General features: G+C 41.7%; 1 pseudogene; it reads left to right on the top strand.

The window, feature by feature from the left end:
• The first annotated feature begins 4,638 nt into the window (after positions 1-4,638).
• LOC149254130 (acyl-coenzyme A oxidase 4, peroxisomal pseudogene) overlaps positions 4,639-17,503 on the top strand; it is a 30,404-nt pseudogene continuing 17,539 nt past the window's right edge.

Below are 17,503 nucleotides of genomic sequence, written 5' to 3'. Positions count from 1 at the left end.
AATAGTGATATATAGATATAGATAGAAGTGTGTCCAAAAATATATACATCGTCTTCGATCATAGGTTTAACACACCTTATGATCGGCAAAATGATAGTGCAAAAAGTCAAAAATGTCACATGTGACTACAAAAGTGACTAGTCAATCACTGGTGGTGCTCTCTGTACGACACCACTGCGCGGGCTATCTTGCGCAGAAATCTCCTAAACGGTCCAGGGACTGCGACCACGAAGCGCTGAAGCCTCATTGGAATATCATCCATAGTAGTCTCAGGTATATCTGCCGTGAGACGCTCTAGATCATGCTCCAAATCGGCTAGTACTTCTGCTGTCGCATCCTGTAAGGCCGGTGCCGGTGCAGCTGGATGTCGTCTGTCGTAAGGCCGGAGATTGGCTGGACGCTGTGGTCCAACATCTGCATTTTTAAAATTTTACTGTTACTTTGAGACGATATATATGAAAAATAAAAAATACATAATTAGAAAACTTGTGAAAATGAAAGTACCTCTGTCATCCCATTGTTCTCCCTGTGGAAGAACCATGTCCGGATCACCTCTGAAATCCATTCCGGCATATGGAAAGTCTTGTATCACAAAAAGCTGGCCCTCTAGCCAGTCGAAGTAACTGTCTGAGAATCGAACCACTGCAGCACCCTCGTCAGGATGCCGGGCCATCACCGCAACCCATCGAACAAGCTTTGGCTCCCGAGGACCCAAGTCATCAACAGTGAGTTGCTGAGGGATCAGCATAGGAACTCTCTCCAAGGCAAAGCTCACGACTAGAGGCCCATATCCAAAAGTCTTTAGTCGTCCGTTCTTTGCCTTGGTTAGTTGGCTCTTCATATGAGCCGACACAGCTTCGCACCAGTTGAAGATGGTGCCTTGGTAACAGTCAACTGCCATCCGCATTTGGGATCCGGAAGCAATGTGCAAGGCGGCCGCGCCACAAATCCTAGTGACCGTAAATGCAATAACTCTAAGTTCCGCCAGAGCGATGTGCTTTATCTCCACGCCTTTTTTATGGCGAGTCCCTGGTCTGCACCACTCCTCGCGGAGATCATCAAGGGATTGGCCACCCGGCCTGGTCCCCGCAAGGTTGAGTTGCTCACCTCTGTTTGGCAAGCCAGTGAGAAAGTATACATCCGAGGGCTCTATCTCGAGCTGGTGCCCTCCAATGTAAAAGCATTGATCTTGAACGTTCCATCGCTCAACTAGCCATTCCAAAAATCTTACCTGGCCCCTCATGCCCGGTATGGTCCAATATTTGTACAATCCACATGTTCTTAAGGCATCCAGAGAGGGTTGGTGGTTAATCGCAGCTTCATCGTCTTCTACGTGCTCTCTCTCTCTCCAGTCTAACATGTTTTGGGCCCTGCACATCAAAAGAGTCAATTAGAAATTAATTTGAGAAAATTTGGTGGTTTTTTGAGAGAGTTAGGGTTTTGAAATGCGCCCTTTGCGGAAGACGCACCCCGGCTTTTTAGCACAGGGCGTCCGGACGCAGCTCGCCTGAAGGCGGACTGCGTCCCCAGACCTTTTTCCCGTGTGAGAAAAAGTCGGGGGACGCGGCTCACCCGAAGGGCACCTGCGTCCGCCGAGGGGCGCATTTTGAACCCAAAACCCCCCCAAAAAATGAAACAGAGACCAAAAACAAAAAACTAAACGGATAAAAATGAAGAGTGGGATGTGTAAAATACCTCGGTGAAGCGGCGTTCGATTCCGACGGTCAGATTTTCCGCAGCAACCACGGGAAGTTTCTTGTCAAAAGCTCCTTTTTCAACCTCAACAGTGAAACGGTAAAAATGACATGGTAAAAGGTCTTTTTATAGGTTTTTTGGATGAATTAGTTCATTTTTTACCATGAAAAGATGTTTTCAAATGTATTTTTGCCTATTTTAAACAGGTATGAGTAATGTGTCGCTTTTGTGCAGGACGAAGGGATTTCAAGGGAAATTGTAATTTTTCACAAACAAAATTTCAGAGTCATCTTTTAAGCCCTTTTCTGACTCCTAAAACATGAAAAGATCGCCGAGTGTTTCTTTTTCACTCGTTAAAACGGAATTAAAAGACGGTCCCCTTTTAGCTCTTTTCTGACCGCAAAATCAGGAAAAGATTGCCGGGTTTTTGTCGTTTCAAACTCGATAAGGAAATAAAACGACGTGTCTTTGATCGCTTTTTACTTTTCAGGTCAACGATACTATTATGAAAGTACTCCTTGGTCGCAAGATCAAGCGGTTCCCCCAGGTATTATTTTATACTTTTTCGGGCTTGAGGGACACAAATATACGAAAAAGTTCAACGTGGAGTTTCCTTAAGTTTTTCAGACTCTCTAAAATTGAAAAACGCCGAGTTTCTCCTATACTGGGCTCGTTAAACTTTTACAGTAAAGGACCTGTTCAATTACAAACAGGAACGAACCACTCCTTCCTAGGGTTCGCATTTAAACTAGGTTGGACTCGTCCGAAGGATGAGCTTATAATCAAGCATATGTTATCCTCCTCAAGCTTGTTAAAAATAAAGAGGTACTTGCCAGAAATGGTGGGGGAAAAAAGAGAAGAATGAACCTATTTGTCACCTTTTGCCTCAGAAGAAACTTTATTACCGCTCTTGAACACGACACTTTTCATTCACCTGGGTTGGGAAATCTTTTACCTCACAGTTGACTAAATCACTTTGAAAATCTTTAACCGGGTTCAGGGATCAACTTTGAGTTATTCGTCACCAAACCATCTGTTGTGTCGTTATGTGTTCAAGAGGTCTGCAAGCAAAACTTTCATCTGCAAAATACTTGTCATCCATTGACCATCCCTGAGTCAGTCCTTACAGCAACATTTCTTCAACTTGAACAATGATTTCGTGTTGCGGGCTTGCCTGCAACGGGTCGCTTTCTATCGACATCGACACATTATCTAGAAAGATGACTTAGGAATCGACAGTACCTTGAAGTCTGCATGCATCAATGGCAGGTTTCTCGCCTTTGACGTCAGTTTACATCATTGACTTTCGATCAGAGGATTCCGTGAAGTGTTCGACATCAAAACATCTATTCACATTTCACGGGTTGTGCTTGGTACTTTGAGAACCATTGACATTACTGGTGGTTTCTCTCACACTTGTTAACAGTTTACATCATTGACTGGTAATCAAGTGGTTTCTACCATGTTCGACATCGAATCATTTAATCACATGGCTAGAATCGTACCAATTCGGGAAGTAGAAGTGAAGACCCTGGATCTAGTTTCTACCATCCAGGCTGCGAGGAGTTTTGTATTCATTGTCTATGTAGACTTATCATAAACAGATGGCTGCGTCCATACTGTGTCTACAAAAGTCTATAAAAATGATGTACTGCAAGATCATTCCTGTATCAGAATAGTTAGTCCATTAGTTAAAGTTTTGAATCTGAGTATGGGAATGCCTACCTCAGTGATGATATAATCTTATCCATGTATTTTGTGTTGAAAATTGCAGGTTCCAACCAGGCCATCCACAAGGCAATCCTTGAAATGATAAAGCGCTTCACCCTTCCTAGAATTACAAAACCCTATTCTATTCCAGGCTTCGCACTTTAGGGGGCAATCTGTTACACTAAAAAATGTCACCTTGACTACTTACAGTTAGTATGGCTCAAATCAACAAGTCATGCTACCCTCTTAGGCAAGTCTCATGCCTCTGTTATCCATCTCAAACTCAAAGAAGAGAGAAAGTCTTGTAAAAATCATGTTTATCTCTGGGGTCGCAGGTTCTCTCTAGCCTTACCTGCGGGGACGCTGACCATGTTCACAAAATCTGCGTCCATAGACGCTCTGTATGTTAAGGGACAGGTGCGTCCCTCTGTAAAAGGCAAAATGCGCGAGTTTTATCTTGAAAAAGTTACTTGTGGTTACTTCTAGAACATTCTAGAGGTCGGTTTGATGAAATGGATGCGCCTCCAGTTGGTTCATGTATCTCTATTAAGGGGGAACTTATCCCATCAATAAGGGAGCTATCCCACCCATAGAGGGGGATGATCCCATTGATAGTGGACCTGAATAACCTCTTTACAGCACTATAAATGAAGGCATTGAGCCAGAAGGAGAGGAGGTTGGAGCTATACATTTTCTTTGGGTAAATGCTGCAGGATTTAGGTCTTCCATTAGAGCCTTTGTGAGGAGAGATTGTCTTCACTTGATTCTACTTGGGAGAGGGTGAGCTTTGTCAAAGTAGAGGAAAACCCTTGATGGACCCTGGGAGGAACTTGCACAACACCAAGGCCAGGTTGTAAGAGTTTCTTTGTTTCGTTATTAATACAAACTGGTTTATTTTTCTCAATAGCTTGTGTTAATGAGTTATTTCATGTGTTCCTTGGTCTGCATGTTGAATATATGTTTTATTATATGAAATGCAAGTGCTTGGTAATTGTTTGATTGTTTGTGGTTGCAGGAATTGACTTGAAGGAGGAGCTCATCCGGATCGTCAAGAACGGACTTCAACAACAACGTTTTGGAATAAGGTAAGCCTAAACACTTGTAGTTTTCATGTTGTAAAAGGTGTATTTAGAGAAAGATCACTCCATTTTGTCTTGTTTGTCATTAGAATGTCTTAGACTTCTAGGAAGGTCAGTCGTGTCCGCACCCTTGACAGATTCCGTGTGACAGACCATGGAAGCTAATAGACTTGTTCAAGATGCGAGGGAGAATGTGGGAGCTACTTCATATTTGCGTAGGCAAAGAAGGTCACCAGATCGGTATGCTGGCTACATGGCTCTAATGACTGATCTTGTAGAGACTGAGCCATCCTATTTCGAGGAAGCAGTAGAGAAAAATGTATGGGTTGATGAAATGGTGGAGGAATACGAATCCATTGTAAAGAATAGTGTTTGGGAAGTGGTCCTAAGACCAACAGATAAATTAGTTGTGGGTTTGAGATGGATCTTCAAGGTAAAGCTGGTAGAAACAGAAGCATAGCAGAAGTACAAGGCCAAATTTGTGGCCAAGGGGTACTCTCAAGTTGAAGGAATTGAGTATGAGGAGACCTTTGATCCTATGGCAAGGTACTCATTCATTAGATAAATTCTTTCTCTGGTTGCATAGATGGGGTGGAAGATCCACCAGATGGATGAAGAAAACAACATTGCTCAATGGGGTTATTGGGGAGGAGGTATACATCGAGCAACTCGCGGGTTTTGAAAAATTTGACTGTGAGTCTCATGTGTACAGACTCAAGCGAGTGTTGTACGATCTCAAACAATAACCCCATGCTTGGTACACTAGGATCGATAGCTATCTCACCGGTTTGGGCTTCACCAAAAGTGAAGCAAATTCAAACCTCTATCATATTTTTTTATAAGGTAAATTGTTCATTATTATACTATATGTCGATGATTTAATTTTAACTAGTGATGCAAAAATGATCATATCTTGAAAGGAGAACCTTGCAAGGGAATTTGAATTGAAGAACATGGGTCTCATGCACTACTTCCTCAGATTGGAAGTATGCCAAGGTGATGGGGAACTATTTCTCTCTAAAGGCAAGTATGAAAATGAGATAATACAAAGATTATGTATGGAGAGTTGCAAACCCATGGAAACACCTCTAGCGACTAGCTAGAGGAAGGAGGATGCCACTTTAGGTGAAGAAGTGGATGCTACCATTTATCGATAGTTAGTGGGTTCACTAATGTATCTTGTGAACACACGACTAGATATGTGATATGAAATCAACCAGCTGAGACAACCTATGGTTAGTCCAACCAAATTTTTTGGAAGGAAGTTAAGCATGTTCTATGGTACCTCAGAGGCACTACCTGGTTTGGTCTATGGTGCATACAAACAGAGGGAGTGAAGCTGTGTGGCTTCACAAATGCAAATTGGGCGGGGATTCCATCAAACTGAAAGAATAAATCAGGTGGAATTTTCAGTGTTGTGTCCACAATTGTTTCCTAGTACAACATGAAGAAAATATCCGTGGCACTCATCTTGGAGGAATTAGAATACATGGTTGGAAGTTAAGAAACATGTGAGGTGATTCTTATGAGAAAGATGCTTGTGGGATTATTTGGTTAGATGATGGATCCTATTGTGATCTAATGTGATAGTCATATTTTCATCAAGTTCTCTAAGAATCCTTTCTTTGACTATCGATCCAAGCATATAGATATTTGATATCCACATTTATGGGACTGTGTGCACAGGAAGATAATGTTGCTAAAATACATTCCAACAAAGGAACAAGATGCTGACATTTTGACAGAGTTATCAACAAGGGAGTTCGAGTTCCACAGGTAAAAGTTAGGGGTGGTTGATAATCCCTTTCTTGTTTAGAGGGAGCGTTGAAAAATGAAACACGAAATTCTCAATTTAATTTTGCCTTGATTAAATTGAGAAAATTCAAATTTCCACATCAACGAACAACTTGGATGTAGTTAACTAAGGTGACATGGCTCTTGTCACTCAGTTAGCTCAATAAATTCGAGTTAGAGAAGTCAAAGTTCAGTTAAGCATGTGTGATTTCTAATTTGTGGCAATCAAGGTAAGTTATTTCAATTTGTTTTCAGTTAAACTAGTTCAACTATTGGAGGAACTAATGGAAGATCAACTAAGCAGTGAGACTTCAGTCAAACTCAATGATCATCCAGTTTACTAATGAATCAACCCAAAATAGCTAGTGCATGCAGAGAATTTGAGTTCCCCAACTGTGGTGGAGATTCCAAGGTAATGTAACATCATTTGTAGACTAGTATTGAGTGTACAAGTGTTGCATGTAGTCAGATGATGAACCTTGGGAATTGAACAATAAATTTGAGGAATTTCCTAAATAATAGGGACCTAGATTCTCAAGGAATTGTGCAAGGAAATAGGGGCTCAATGTTATAGAGATATTTGGGAACTGCAACGCCAATCACATATGTCCATAAACCAAGGGATTCTAAACCCCTAAAAGTGTTGTTTCATACCCTAAAGGAACAAGGTCAGTTGATTACATCATTTCCCAGAAGTTCTCCCTGAAAAACTGCTCAGAACTAGTCAAAACTGGACCATATAGACTGCTCCATGCTGAGGGTGCGATGCATCTCACCTGTTACACATAGAGGGTGAAATGCATACTGAAAAGCCCTTTTGTAGGGTGCAATGAGTGAGAGCAGACAAATGGCAGAGGCAGTTTTCTAGGTGGAAACCCATAGAATCTTCTAGAAACTTCTCATTTGACACTTGCCTCTCTGAATTCGCCTAGGGATGAGTAAGAGATCATGAAATCTCCAAGTGGAACCGAAAACTATCAGAGAAATGACACTAATCAAAATCCCAGAAGCTGACTCACCCACCTGCAAATATCTATATATGGATCCCTCATCTTAGAGATCCATAGGCTAGAATTTTGTATTTTGTAAGGAAGTGCTGTTAGTTTCTCTGTGAAGCATTTTATTGTTGGGTGATCTAGCTTTTCATGAGGTGAAGAGGGATTTCATGTTGGGAGGATGGCGCTGGGTCAGACCGCTGGGTTGTAATCCTCTCTTCTACTACTTTTATCAATAAAGCTATTTGAGTTTTCCTCCATATTCTTGTATATTTCATAATCTTGTATTGGTGTATGCATTTGTATGGTTAATATACATATGATCCTATATTGTTTATGGTTATAGATCTCTATGCTTTGATGGTATTATGTTGTTTTGACTCTATAGGTGTTCTTTGAAGTGAGACAAGTGAGGAAAGAGTGGCAAAGCTCTGTCAAAGTGGGGAGGAAACAAGCAAGGAGCCAAGCGAAAGACTGAGGTTGGTACTCTTTTCTTCTCTCTCATCTATCTCTCATAAAGGAAAACACAACTAACTTTAGTTTGTTTGTTTCTAAGATAGCTACCCGTCTTAGTGGGACTAGCAGCTCTAAATGGACACTAGTTTTCCCAATAACAAAATGGCGACTCCGCTAGGGAACGAATAGTTTGACTGTTAGTTGTTGTTGTTTGCTTTATAAACTACAGACGGAGCCTGAAGTTAAGCCAGCTAGCCTTCGAACTGCTTTTTCTATGCAATTGCAAAGTAGATCCACGTTGCTTCAGTCAATCTCCAGGTTAGTTTATGAACTGAACATATGACTTGCAAACATCCTAAGTGCCCTGGTGATAGCTCAAATAACCTCATTAGATCAGTCCCTATACTTTGTGTTTACTGCCTATCATTAGCTCAGCCTAAATCCCTGAACTTAGCTGCAAATTGTGAGTGAAAACCAAGCTCAGTCTCGTCCCTGGACCATCACACTGTCTCTCATTGGCAACTTGGATGCATCGCACCTCCCACGTGTTGCAGGTGAGATGCATCCCTATTTCCCTGTGTTACAGGTGAGATGATTAAGTGAGACTATTTCTGCCTCCAGATTTTGGTTTTTTCTTCATTGTCTTCAGCTTTATTCAGTAGTTTTGTTGTCTATGATCAGTATATCACTGTTGAAGCTCTATTCCTTTGCATTATTCAGCCTCCATTGATAAAGAATTGTGAATGTTTTTTATGTATTTTTCAACATTTACAGTTCTCCTTTGCAAAAAGTAGCTTGATCAAATTGTCGTCTTCTGATTTGAAAGTGTTGTAAGTGTCGTTTTCGGTCAAAGAAAAGAGTGTCGTAAATTCTTCCTCTTTTAGATAGTCGATTACGCTTTTGCTATTGTATTTGATTTGAATCATCAATTCTTTGAAGTGTCGAAAGCAGTTTTCAAGTCAAAATTGAAAGTGTCGTCTTAGTCTTCCTTTCATTTTTGAACAACAAATTGCTAAAGTGTCGCTTTGAGAAAAGATAGTTCAGATCTGTGCTTAGTTTTCTTTTTGTCATTCTCACATTAAGGAAACTGAAAAAACAAATACATGCATGTGTGTTATAGACATTTTTGTGCCTTACATCTCTAAGCATGAAATGTCCATAAACCAAGGGATCCTAAGTCCCTAAAAGTGTTGTTCCAGCTCCTAAAGAAACAAGGTCAACAAATTACAGCTTCTCCCAGAAGTTCTCCACAAGAAACTTCTTAGAACTAGTCAAATCAAGATCATTTCAGCTGCTCCACTAGCTAGCTGTGTGGCAAAGCACCCAAATACACTAGCTAGGTGCGTTGTAACGCACCTAAATGCACTACCAAGGTGCATTGAGCGGGAAATGACAAGTGGCAGAGTCATTCCACGAGGTGGAGAGACAATGGAAGCTTCCAGAATCTTTCCCAATGACACTTGCCTCACTGAATTCGACCAGTGATGAGTAAGAGGCTCTCAGTCTCCAAGTGGAAGCAAGAACTGACAGAGAGAAGCCACTAATCAATTCATGAGCTGACTCATCCTCTTTGCATACATCTATATATGGATCCCTCACCAAGAGATCGAGAGGCTGGAATTTTGTACATTGCAGAGAATTGCTGTTGGTTTTGAGATAGATATCAGAGTATTGGGTGATTTATGCTTTGTTGGAGCTGAAGAGGGGATTCTATGCTGGGAGGTTGATGCTGTATTAGGAATCATCGGTTGTAACTCCTCCTGGATCTTCTTGTTTTATCAATAAAACTATTTGAGTTTATCCTACATGCTTGTGTATCATTGATGTTTGTTACATTTGTATGTTTAGCTTAAATCTGATCCTAAGCTATTTATGAATATAAATCCATGTCTTTGTGTAGTTTCCTTCTTTTGTGATCTTGCAGGAACTTGGTGACGCTGGGCAAGTAAGGGAGCAGGTAGCTGGAAGCTGTCAAAGAGGAGAGAGATTGGATCAAAGGACTAGCGCAAGACACAGGTTGGTTCATCCTATTCCTCTTCGTTTATAGTTCATAAAGAAGAATACGAAAGTAGTTTTCCCTGTTTGTTTCTGAGGTCACTGTCACACCTCAGTGGGATAGGGTCGTTCTGAATAGACACTTTTCCCGTTAACAAAATGGCGACTCCACTGGGGAACGTGTCTAGTTAGTTTGTTTGTGTTTCTCTTGTTGTTTGTTTCATAAACTTAGAAGTATCGAATCGAACTGCATTTGCCATTAACAAATGCAAAGTAGACATCTGCTGCTTCAATCCATTCACTGGATCTATTTATGATTTGAATAGCTGATTCAAAAATGATCTGATTACCCTTTGTGATAGCTATTAAACCTCTTTTAAATCAACCCTCTGATTGTGCATTACTGATTGCTTTTACTCGGCCAAAAACCATAGATTAAACTGCAAACCGTGACCCAGAACCCGGATAGAATTCTCGTTTCTGCCCCAGCGCAGGCTCTATGAAGAGATTCTGCATTTCAACGTAGTTCCCGAGAGGGATACCTGCGTTGCAATCCAGTTTCTTTGTGTAGCAGGTGCGTTGATCAGCCTAGCCTTGTGCAGCTGAGGTTCTTTGCTCAATTTTTTCAGTTTTGTCTCTGATTTTTGCAGCCTGTGATCAGTGTGTGTGTCTATTTAAAAGCCCCTTTTCTTTGCCTTAATTCCGCCTCAGTTGTATAAAAGAAACTGTATGTGTTTTTGTGTGTTTGTTGCGTCATTTACAGTTTCCCATTGCAAAAGTAGAATAGCCATACTGTCGTCCTTTGATTTGGATCTGTCATAAGTGTCGATTTTGATCTTAGGAGAAAGTTTATTTGTTGTTGATAGTTGATTATTCTTTTACTTTTGCCTTTGGCTTGAATTTGTGAATTTCTAGTGTCGAAACAAGTGTTTATTTCAAAATCATAAAGTGTCGTAATCGTCTCTACCTTTTGATTTCGAAAAGAAGCTTGTTTGTGTTTTTCACTTGAAAACGAATTCAAATTTGTACAACAACTTTCTTTTTAGGCATCAATATTAAGAAAGTGAAAAACAAATACATGCACATGTGCATTTGCATATTGACAGTCTGTTTGGCTTGATTTAGGAAAAGTGCATTTACAGTGTGCTCTTTGCTCTTTGAGAAAAGATTTTGTCTTTCTTTTCCCCTTGTAGCTAGGATTTTCATTGCTGAAAAGAGATAAAAGCTTGCTTATGATCTTTAGATTGCATTTTAGGAATTACATCTACATCTTGTGGTGAACCCAAAAGGCAAACTTCATAAGAAAGATCAACCTAAAATAAATTCAATGAACTTAACAACGCTTTGTAACTTAACGCACAACATTTAGAGGTCTAGGCTAGAGACGTATTCCGGCGTCGTAAAGCCTGGTAACTGTTGTCCTCACTGATGGTTGGGTGATTCCTCCACTTTGAGACGATAAGTGCCAGTACGGACTTGTGCTCCCACGTACCGTCGAGTATATATTTGGAGACCCCGATAGGCATAAAACCTTTATCCATAGGAAGCTGTGTCGGCCGCCCTACTGATCGCAATGCACCGAACACAGCATTCGGGAAGATTGACTACCGTACCGTAAAAAGTATTCTGCAGTTTTGCGATTGGTTTGGTACTCCCTCTACCTAGATCTCTAGAGCAGTCCCTTTCGTTCCTTTTTAGACTCCTTAACGGAAAAGGTCCATCTGAGCACTTGTCACTTCAGGCTCATTAAAAATCGAAGGAGACTAGAGTCATCTTTTGTTTTTTCTCGACTCTTAAAAACTGAAAAAACAAGTTGTGTCAAAAGCGTCTAAAATTCATTTAATACGGAAACATACTTCCCCTTTTATTTTAGTTGATCGAGTAATCCGCAATCGTGGAAGAAAGTCAATTGAAACCCCGTCGTTCGCGAAGGCTTACGAGTCAACCGTCTTTGTCTCCGGAAGCGAAACAAGTACGGACAAAGCGAACTCGTTTAACCGGATCCAAGTATCCTATCAAAGTTAGAACAAGTGTTCCAACGACATCAGAGACTCCGGTTACTCCAAACATTTCTGGAATCCATGCCTCAACAAAAGAAGTTCAACAGCCACAAAAGGACAGTGTTACTGATCCTAGTTTCAGAATAAACACTTGTGTTATTGAACCAGTTCCATCTATAACCGGTTCAGAGAGTCTTACTCTTCAAACATCTGTCGCTGCCTCTTCGGCACCAGAAACATTTTACGGACCTGACGGTCTTCCCCTTCCACCTGGTCTGATTGCGATAGAAGAAATTGTAGAAGATCCTCAAGCAAGTACTCCAATGCACTTTGGAGTCGGGATCACTCTATTTCCTTCGACATCAGAAGTTAGTCTACCACCAGCAGAAGTTCCTGTAGAATCGCTAGGTAATCTTTTGGATAGACTACAAATGTCTGAACAATTGTCAACATCTAGGACTGTGTCTTCTGACACAGTGACGACAGAACTCCCTGTTGTCACTCCGACAATGTTCGCCGGCATACCATCTGTCCCGACTAGCCCACAACTGCTAGAAGGAGCCCATCCAGGGGCTATTTCGACAGTCTGGTCCATTCCTGTTTGTTCATCCGGAATTATATCCGGAAACTCTTATGTTGAGTCTCAACAAATTGATCCATTTAGAGGTCAATTTGGGCAGTCCGGTCCCCTAGGACAAACAATTCCCTTGAGTTCTGGATTACCACCGTATGGGGGGCAGTATGCCCTTTCATTATCTCCTCCGGGAGGGTATCCATACGGGAGTTCACAACAACATTCATGTTATACTGGAATTACCTCAAGTGGTTGGGTACCTATACTACCTCAACAACTAAGAGTTGTATATTCAATGCAACAATGCGTACCTGTGTCAAACATACCAACTACGCCAGCTATTGTGACGGTGTCGCAAGTTCAAGCGCTGCCTATTGTATGTCAACCTCAAGTTTCTCAGGTTATAATGCAACAGCCCCTTGACCCTGCGACTCAACCACAATCCCCGAATAGTGGGGTGACATAGGCCCAGACGGGTACAATTACCCCTCACCTTGGTCAAACGTTTAGTATCGGGCAGCAGCACATGGCTTCACAACCGTGGCTGGTGCAATACCAACAACCACAATTCCAACTAGTATACCAGGGTGTTGAGCAACAGATCTTTGCAAATAGTGGACAGTCGTACATTCAAAACGGTCAAAATCAACCATTTTATAATGGTCAAGTCCACCAACCTTACCAAACATACCAGCATCAAATGCATTATGCCGGTATGCAAAGACCAACTGCTCAGGCGATTCCATTGTATCTTGGGTATGCTTCACCTAACCTGAATCAACAGTTACCATTCGTGGCAACTTTAGAGTTACCTGATTTAAACCGATTAACAAACGATCCAATTGCTTACGCCCCTTGGTGGCCAGCGATTCCACATAAACTTCCATCAGATATTCCTAAATTTAATGGAAATCCGGGTGAAGATCCATCGAATCACGTGATGACATTTCATCTATGGTGTTCATCAAACACTTTAAATGATGATTCGATAAGACTTCGCCTTTTTCAGAGGACGTTAACGGGTCCAGCGGCAAAATGGTACATTGAATTGCCTAGAGCTTCGTTCGACAACTTCAGCACCTTAGCCACAACCTTTTTAACCCATTTTCAATTACCGATAAGGTATGAAATGGGAACGGAACTGCTTACCAACTTTAAACAGACAACCGCCACTCACATATCTGATCATATACATGAGTGGCGACGTCGTCGTAGGATGGTAAAAACATACGTTCCCGATCAGCTATTAGCTGAATGGTTTATCAAGTCATTACTGCCTTCCATCACGGAAGATGTGGCAAAGGGGGGAGTCGTAATGGAAGAGCAAGTGATCGCTCGTGCACAATATTTGGACTTGATTTACACTCAGTCCGGCACGCTCTACGACAAAATACCTGATGCCCCTAGACCGGAATTCTCAATTCCTCCTCCTCCTAAATCGAACAATGACTCTCACGCCGGCGATGGCGTGATTGGCACAACAGACACGAAATCGACAAAGGCTATGTCCAGGAAGGCCCGTAAGATTTCAAATCAAAATGCAAAAGACGAACTTCTTGCTTCGGAAGTAAAAGCCGTATCGACAGATAAGGGAAAAGAAACCAAACAACCAGGAAGCAAGAAGAAAGGCAAAGGGAAGAAGAAGAAACAGGATGAATCATCACCTGAAAAATCTTCTTCAAACCCTCCTGGAAATAGGAAACCAAAAACTCCATGCATGATATGCGATGAGGATCATTGGACGAGAGAATGTCCATACAAAGCTGAGCTTAAGAGATTCTTTAAGAGTTCGAAAACCTCAGCAGTGTTAACTGATCCGTTTCCGAATCCAGGAACAAATCTGGTTGAAAGTGGAAATGCTTCCCCGTCTCAAGTGCTAATGTTGTCGATTTCAAAACAGCAGAATGATGCTTTGATTTCGACAAGGAACAAAGATTACGGGAATCCGAACCTGTCGAACAACAAGGATAAAGATCAACCAAGTAGTTCGACAACAACTTCGACAGAAGTTGTACCACCCACCATCCCTGAATTGACAATAAAACCGCCGAAGGGAGTAGTACACAAGTCGACATTTAATCCCCGCGCTAGAGCGGCGCAGCATTATAACATAGTGGAAGATTTGGCCCAATCGCCATCCGCTATGTCGACTCTTGAAGTACTACAAAATTGCCCATCCCAAAGGCAGGCTTTGTTATCGGCCATTGGTGGGATTGATCCAAAGGATTCCAATCTTGTATCCTTCGACCACAAAGGGTACGATCCTCAGTTACCAGCTCAATTAGCTTTCCTTGTTCAAGTGAAAGCCCTCAACAAAACTGTTCATAGAACGATTATTGATGAGGGGGCATCTACATGTATTATGTCGATGAGTTGCTGGAAAACTTTAGGATCTCCAACCTTGTCGCGATCTGCGACAACATTAAAAGCATTCGACGGAAGGACATATACCCCATACGGTATCCTAAATAACTTGAAAGTTGAACTAGGAGGGAAAACAATAGAAATAGATGTTGAAGTCATCGATGGGAATCTTGATTACAACATCCTACTAGGACGACCATGGATATATGCCATGGCAGCTGTTGTGTCGACCTATTTTAGAAAGATTGCATTTCCCTTTCAGGGAGGGATTACAATCGTCGACCAAAAAAACTTCCTCCCCAATGGTTCTCAAGTTACAGGAAGCATTCCCATGATCCATGGAAGCCCCCATTCGCTTCAGAATATCGGAGTAGGCCTACTAAAAGATCCTATACTAATGGGAACTTTCGCTCTTCCACCTCCAATCAATCTGGCGGAAGTAGCGTCGATAGGAACCTGCAACATGATATCTTCCACAAAGATCTCAGAAAACGATATCAACATGGATCATGCAATGGTTTTTCCCCCGAGCCCAATAGAAATATTATAGCAATCAATGTTTCTGGCATGGGAGGCAAACCCAAATCAACGCTCATCAAGCGTTTGGATAGATAGGTCTAGAGAATATGGTACTCCTTCAGATCCTTGGTCGCAAGTGCATGGCACCGACGAAGGAATTCTCCAAGCTATGGTAGTTGAAGGAGCACCATGGAATGATTCCCACCATCGTTCTCTTCTTCTGAATGATGAAGAAGATACTCAAAATGACCTTTACCATCCTTCAGTAGTTGATTTTCTATCAAATACTGTAAATTCCGAGCGAAACTTGTCCAACATAGAAGAGACTATAGCCATAAATATCTCGACTAAAACAGATGTTGTAGAGAATATTTATGTTGGCAAATGTTGTTCTCCTTCAGAACTGGAAATATATAACGCTCTTTTTCGCGAATTCAGAGATGTCTTTGCTTGGTCATACAGTGAAATGCCAGGCATCGACTCGAGTATCGTTGAACACGAAATTAAGATGTATCCAGATGTCAAACCAGTACGACAACGGCTAAGGCAGGTGCACCCCAAGAAAGCCGCTGCCATTAAGGCAGAAGTTGAAAAACTCCTCCATGCTGGTTTCATCTACCCGGTTCCGCTAACCGATTGGGTATCGAATATTGTCCCGGTTATGAAAAAACAAGGGACAATTAGAGTGTGCGTCGATTATAGGGATGTAAATCAAGCTTGTCCAAAAGACAACTACCCTACACCCTTCATTGACCAGATAATTGATGAATGCGCCGGATGCGAAATCTTTTCATTCATGGATGGATTCTCCGGGTATAATCAAATAAATATCCGCCCACAGGACCAGTCAAAGACTGCATTCATTTGTCCGTGGGGCACATTCGCATATCGAAAATTACCCTTTGGTTTAAAGAACGCAGGGGCGACGTTTCAGAGGGCAATGAATTATGCCTTCCATGACATCAAAAACATCGTTCAACCTTACCTCGACGACCTTCCGGCTCATTCGCGAAAGCGGACTGATCATCCGCAGCATTTAAGAGCGATATTTCTACGTTGCCGACACTACAAGATACGACTCAATCCGCACAAATGTGTATTTTGCGTCAGTTCTGGTCGTTTACTTGGCTTTGTAGTCTCCAAGGATGGGATTCGTCTCGACCCGTGTAAGGTCCAGGCAATCATAAATTTGCCTCCACCTTCAAATTTGCTTCAGATTCAGAAACTCCAAGGGAAAGCAAACTTTCTGAGGAGGTTCATTCCAAATTACGCCGAACTTGCTAAAGGTTATACACGTCTTTTGAAAAAGGGGGTACCCTTTGTCTGGGATCAGGTTGCGCAAGCTTCCTTTGATGCTTTAAAAGATTCCCTAATGAAAGCATCATTAATGTACGCCCCCGATTATCAAAGAGATTTTAACCTGTATCTGGCTGCAGCAGATACGACCATCGCAATGGTTTTAGTTCAAGAAGTCGATGGAATTGAACATCCTATATATTATTTAAGTAAGAACTTAAATGATACAGAAAGCAAATATTCTTATGTTGAAAAACTAGCGCTTGCAGCTGTTCAAGCGATACAAAGATTTCGACACTATGTCCTCTTTCGGAAAACTACCATTCTGTCAGATTGCAACCCCATGACTTATATATTGTCGCGACAGTTGCTGGGGGGAAAATATTCAAAATGGATAGCAATCCTTCAAGAGTTTGATCTGGAATTTGTGAAATCCAAGTCAAAGAAAGCTCTAGTTTTCGCAGAATTATTATGCGATCTCCCATCGTCGTCCAACGATGAAACATCCGAAGAATCAATCGTGGATGAAAGTTTGTTTCTGATATCTACAAGCAATGAGTGGTATGGGGATATAATCATTTATCTCCAAACCCAAAAATTCAGGCCAAACACCTCTCACTCTGAACAAAAACGTATTCGATACCAAGCAAAAGACTACATGATCGTCGGTGATACACTTTACCGTCGTGGTATTGATACAGTTCTGAGAAGGTGCCTCACCCATGAGGAGGCCGAAAAAGTCCTGAATGAGTGTCATTCAGGCGCGTGTGGGGGGCATCAATCTGGATATGCTACAGCACAAAAAATCTTACGAGCAGGATACTTCTGGCCAACAATGTTCAAAGATTGCATAACCGCAGTCAGAAGTTGCCATGCTTGTCAAATTTTTGATAGCAAAACCAGAAGACCACCCGCACCTCTACAGCCAATAGTTGCTGTTGGGCCATTCGCCAAATGGGGCATCGATTTCATGACATGTAACCCCACCTCGACCGGGGGCATGGGTATATCATAGTCGCAGTTGAC

Source organism: Pinus tabuliformis, chromosome 7 (genome assembly GCF_031772625.1).
Source record: "Pinus tabuliformis cultivar Carrire ecotype Pingquan chromosome 7, CPIR1, whole genome shotgun sequence".
NCBI lineage: Eukaryota > Viridiplantae > Streptophyta > Pinopsida > Pinales > Pinaceae > Pinus > Pinus tabuliformis.
This window is presented reverse-complemented; position numbering and strand designations above follow the sequence as displayed.